The sequence below is a fragment of the Humulus lupulus genome, chromosome 7, assembly GCF_963169125.1.
Source record: "Humulus lupulus chromosome 7, drHumLupu1.1, whole genome shotgun sequence".
NCBI lineage: Eukaryota > Viridiplantae > Streptophyta > Magnoliopsida > Rosales > Cannabaceae > Humulus > Humulus lupulus.
In genome coordinates, this window is record NC_084799.1 from 202,062,717 (window position 1) to 202,068,526 (window position 5,810).

At 32.9% G+C, this 5,810-nt stretch overlaps 1 long non-coding RNA gene across 1 annotated transcript; it reads left to right on the top strand.

Moving 5' to 3' along the window:
• Positions 1–4,442: 4,442 nt before the first annotated feature.
• Positions 4,443–5,481, top strand: LOC133790138 (uncharacterized). Its single transcript, XR_009873927.1, has 4 exons — positions 4,443–4,505; positions 4,811–4,865; positions 5,276–5,323; positions 5,416–5,481. It is a non-coding gene; the product is annotated as an uncharacterized LOC133790138 (long non-coding RNA).
• The last annotated feature ends 329 nt before the right edge of the window (positions 5,482–5,810 follow it).

Consider the following 5,810-nt stretch of genomic DNA (forward strand, 5'->3'; position numbering starts at 1 on the left):
TCAATCCAGCTTGCATTGTAATGACCGGGGATTGAGAATTTCCATTAGAAATATTGTTTGTTGTTATTGTTGGGTTTCTTTGTTATTTTGTGTTTTTTGTTGTATCCTATCCCCTATTTGCTATTGTTTTATACTTGCAATGAATTAGGCTGAACCTTTCTTATGTTCATAAAATATTATAGTTTCCCTCTTGAAATGAATTACCACATAGTATTATGAAAGCATCTCTTCCTATGTAGAGTCCAAGAACTTTACTTAGCTAGTTAGATAGTAGTATTATAGTATTTATAGCATTATCTTTGTAACTTTGGATTTTTGGTTCAGACCGGGAATAATTTGGACACTCATAGTAGTACTTATAGATTTTTTAAGTTTAACCTATAGTTTAAGAATATTAATGTTAACCTAAGGTTTGATTATATGACTGATATTAAGAATAATATTTATCATACTCTAAGGTTTAAATAAGGACCAATAGGATTTTAAGCACATGTTATGAATGGGTGATTAAGGATTAATTATTTTGAGGATTTAATTTAATAAGGAGTAAAGTTTGAATGCTATAAGGTCAGTCAGCAGCTTTGAATACGTTGAGGGCTTAGTCAAGGCTGTTTACTCCATTCAAACTTAGCTAAAAATGTGTAATTTCGTGTTTAATTAATCAGCGTGTGCCGATATATCTCAGCTATAGGGGGCGATATATCGCAGCACGTAGATACGGAAAACACGAGACGATGCACGACAGCCTCAGGCATACTGGCCCAGGCGATATATCGCCTACAGGGGGCGATATATCGCCTCCTTCAGCATATTTCAAAAGCTTTTGAATTCTTTTTCCTTTCAGCCATTCAACCTCTTGATAAGTCCAGCACCTTTTTGAACGAGTCTTCAGCCTCTGCTGAACGATTATTCAAATTATTTTCACCTAAAAAGCCATTATTTTTATTCAAGTTAAATTTAGATCCTTTCATTCCTAAAATCTATAAATAGGACCTAGTACCCAGCCATTATTCACCTTTTACTCTAAGTTCAGAGGTTGCAAGTGCTAGGAAAGTGTGAGAGTGTAAACACCTGGGTTGGGAAATCATAAGCTTGATCATCATAAGCTTATCAAACACTTTGGGAAGTAAGGTTTTATAGTATTTCGGTTTGAGGTGTAGATTGGTCTTACAAGTCTTCAAGGTAACCCAAAACTCTAGTTCATTTCTGTACATGTTCTTTTAAGTTCTCACAGTCTTCTACTCAGCCTCTAACCTTAATCTTTATTTTGGTTAGGAAATCTAAGAACTTGCACATAAGTTTTTGGTAAGTATGATTCTCCAAGGTTTAGTCCTTCCATTCCTTTCATTTCTCTTTTTCTTCTATAGACTCACCTTTTCTTAATGGTTAGTAGGAGTGTTCCAAAAGTCCCAATGCTGTCCTCTTATCTCGGTAACTTTGGTAAGGAAAATAGGATAGAAATGCTTATGTTATATGTCTTATATGTTATCTTATGTTTCTTATGTTATGATATGTATGTTGTAGGCTTGGGCATATGACCCATATGACTAACAAGACCCCAAATAGATTATGGGCATATGACCTACTGTAGAGTCCAAGAACTTTACTTAGCTAATTGTTTAGTAGTATTATAGTATGTTTAGTGTTATCATTGTTACTTTGGATTTTTGGTTCAGACCGGGAGTTATTTGGACACTCATAGTAGTACTTATAGATTTTCTAAGTTTAACCTATAGTTTAAGAATATTAAGTATAACCTAAGGTTTGATTAATGTGACTGATATTAAGGATTATATTATTATATTATAAGGTTTAGACATCAACCAATAGGATTTTAAGCACATGTTATGAATGGTAATTAAGGATTAAGTATTTTTGAGGATTAAATTAAATAAGGGTAAAATTTGAATGTTATAGGGTCAGTCAGCAGCCTTGAGTACGTTGAGGGCTTAGTCAAGGCTGTTTAATCCATTCAAACTTAGCTAAAAATGTGTAAATTCGTGTTTAAATATTCAGCGTATGCCGATATATCGCAACTATAAGGGGCGATATGTCGCAGCACGTAGATACGGAAAACACGAATCGATGCACGGTCGCCTCGGGAACAAAGGTCCAGGCGATATATCGCCTATAGGGGGCGATATATCACCTCCACGAGCATGAATTCAAATACTTTTGAATTCTTTTCCCTTCAGCCATTCAAACTCTTTCAACAGTCCAGCATCTTTTGAACGAGTCTTCAGCCTCTGCTGAACGATTATTCAAATGATTTTCACTTAAAAAGCCATTATTTTTATTCAAGTAAAATCAAGATATTTTCATTCCCAAACTCTATAAATAGGACCTAGTACCCAGCCATTATTCACCATTTGCTCTAAGTTCAGAGGCTGCTAGTGTTAAGTGAGTGTGAGAGTGTAAACACTTGGTTTGGGGAAAAACTATAAGCTTAAACATCATAAGCTTATCAAACACTTTGGGAAGTGAGTGCTATAGTATTTCGGTGGATGTTAGATTGATCTTGCAATCTTTGAGGTAAACCTAAAACTCTAGTTCTTTTCTGTATTTTATGATATTTCCTTTCTCAAAACCTTCTACTCAGTCCCCTAACCTTATTCTTATTTTGGTTAGGGAATCCAAGCTTTTAAGCATATAAGTCGGTAAGTATGTTTTCTATGGTTTAGTCTTTCCATCTCTTTCATTTCATCTCCTTTCTTTAGACTTACTCTTTCTTATGGTTTTAGGAGTGTTCCAACAATCCCAACTCAGTCCATAATCTCGGTAACTTTGGTAAGGAAAATAGGCTAGAATTAATATGTTATGTGCTTGTGTTATCTATATGTTTTATGTTATTAATGTGTTATGTTTTGTTATGAATATGTCATTGATGTGTATGTTGTAGGCTTGGGCTTATGCCCTATTTGACTAACAAGACCCCAAAAAGATTGTGGGCATAAGCCTATTTAGCTGGTAGGACCCCACTAATCTCATGGGCATAAGCTTGTTTAGTCTATGGGACCCCAAGTAATAATGGCCATTATAATAAGTGTATGTTATATGTGTTATGTTAAGTCTTTATGTTTTCTTATGAATTTATATGATTTTGTGTTAGATTTTTCCTTGCTGGGCATTAGGCTCACTCCTTTCTGTTTATGTGCAGGAAAATAAGTTTAGAGGCGGAAAGATTCGTGACGCTTGGAGAATGTGTATCGATGATGAATGGAGTCAAGGGGCCGAGCGTTATTCGATTCGAGGATATAGTCTCCTTTTATGGTTTTTATGTGTATTTTCCGCATTATTATGTAATGTCTTTTATTTTAAATCATGTTTTGTTTTAAAAACAATGGGATCCCATAATCCTTCTTAGTATTCTGTTTCTTTGTAAATAACTCTTATTTTTCAAGTTACTCAATAAATTATGGTATTTTTGTAAAAATGTAAGTTTTATGTATAGTTTCGATAATGGTCCAATTAGTCTAGATTAGTGGGTCATTACACCTACTTAGCTAGTAGGACCCCACTAATCTCATGGGCATATGACTTGTTTAGTCTATGGGACCCCAAGTAATAATGGCCATTATGGTATGTGTATGTAATAAGTGTTATGTTATGTCTTTATGTTTATTATGAAACCTATGTATATGAAGTATGTGTTAGATTTTCCTTGTTGGGCATTAGGCTCATTCCTTTTTGTTTTATGTGCAGGAAAATAGCTTTAGTGGCGGTATGATTCGTGGATGCTTGGGATTGTGTATCAGTGGTGAATGGAGTCAATGAGTCGAGAGTTCGATTTTCAAGGATGTAGTCTTGTTTTACCTTTTTTATGGTTTTACATGTATTTTTCCGCACTTTCTATGTAACTCCTTTTCACTTTAAATTATGTTTTGTTTTAAAGACAATGAGATCCCATATCCTACTTATTTTATGAAAGTAACTTTTATTTCTACAAGTTTCTAATAAAGTTATGGTATTTTCACAAATGTATGTTTTATTAAGGATTTGTATGTATAGTTTCGTTAATGGTCCAAAAGTCTAGAGTAGTGGGTCATTACATCCTGGCAGAATTTTGATGAGGTTTCCTTTTTTATAATGTCATATTCCCATATATGAACTTAAAACATGACAATTTCCAGAGTTTTTGTTTGATACTTTAGTTTGTCTTATACAAGACATAGTAATTATCTAAATAATAATATATCAAATTGGCCTTTACCCAATTTTTCTGCAACAAATCCATTTGATTTTCAATATTTGATTTTTACTTATAAAATGAATTAAAGTCATGTTTGGATGGTTTGAGCTTTTATGAAATGAGTCACAAGAGCCACTTGCATGAGATAGAGCCCACCTGGAAGTGATTCTCATATGAATATGTTTCTGTTTTATGGAAAGATATTTTGAATGGTGTAAAGTTTAACAGTTCCTTCTGAATATGTTTCAAATTTGTGGAAATTATGGCTCCTGTCTTTTCTCGAAAAGCTTGGCGATGTGTATGGCACATGATTCAGGTATGGTGTGTGTGTATGATTATTTAGTTAGGCTAAAAAACTTAAAAATTTATGCAACTAGAAATCTTAGAAGTTCTCGTGAAATCTAAGTTGGAAAGAGGAAGGAAAATAAAAAGCTAGTGCTTTTCTCTTATAATAACGAACGGATTTTCTTGATTTGGTTTTCTGTGTTTAATGGTAAAACATTAGACCTAACCAATCCATCTGTTTAGTTTGATTTTGTTTCTCGATTTTCAAATTGTAATTGGAATTCATATGATACCTAATGCAATTGAGATGGTGTTATATTTTGTTCCTACTGTTAGAAAGAACATTGAAGTATCCAATTGGAGAATATTCACTCTACTTGCTTGGACACAGGTAAGTTCATCACAAAGGCTTTTTTTCAACTACATAAAAGTTCTAGATCAATCTTGCACCAAGTTTTTTCTTAGAGGTTGAATTTAGCAACTAGCATTACTTTGAAAGTTTAAGAAATATACTAGAATTCATATTTTTGCTATTATTTCGCTTTCTTGACAAGAAACAGATTTTAGTTTATTAATACAAAAAGATAACGTATCATCTTAAACAGCACACTTTAAAGTCTTTTTTATTAAATCTCCAAAGATAAACTCAAAATTTGATTATGCATTATGCCAGATATTTGGCCAGCTAAAGCTGGTAATGTAATTGTACCCATATTCAATTTACTTTCTTTGTCTGATCAACTTCTGGTTTTAAGCTTTGTGTATATTCCCTAAAATATTTGTTTTTATCACATAGCCTAGATTATATGTAGGACGTGGGATGCAAGAAAGCCATGTCTCTGTGCTGAAGTAATTTCCCATTTCTCCCTTCTAAATTAGCTATTGAGTTGTCTCTATTCTTATCATTTCCCCTAATGTGTTATAATTTGTGTATTTAGTAGGTACACATTGTTCTGGATACTAGTACTATTGAGCAGATTTTCTTTCAACTACTGGTTTGAGGTAAGCTGTCATGTGCAACTACATAATAACTCCATAATACATGACTATTTATTAGATAATTTACTAATAAATCTTTCATTTTAGATTGACATAAATATCTTTTTTTAGTGGAAATTGTACTATCTAATTCTCAACTTTCGACATAAAATCAGAGCTAATTAATTCTTAGTATTTCTGTTCATTGTAAGTTACATAATATTAAGTGAAATTTAAAAGGGAAAAATATGCAATTGTCATGGAGTGGAAGTTGCAGGTGTGATGGCAATTGCCCTTGCTAATGGTGAAGTGAGTAGATTAGTCCTTAAATTTATTTTCTGTTCATTCCACAATTATT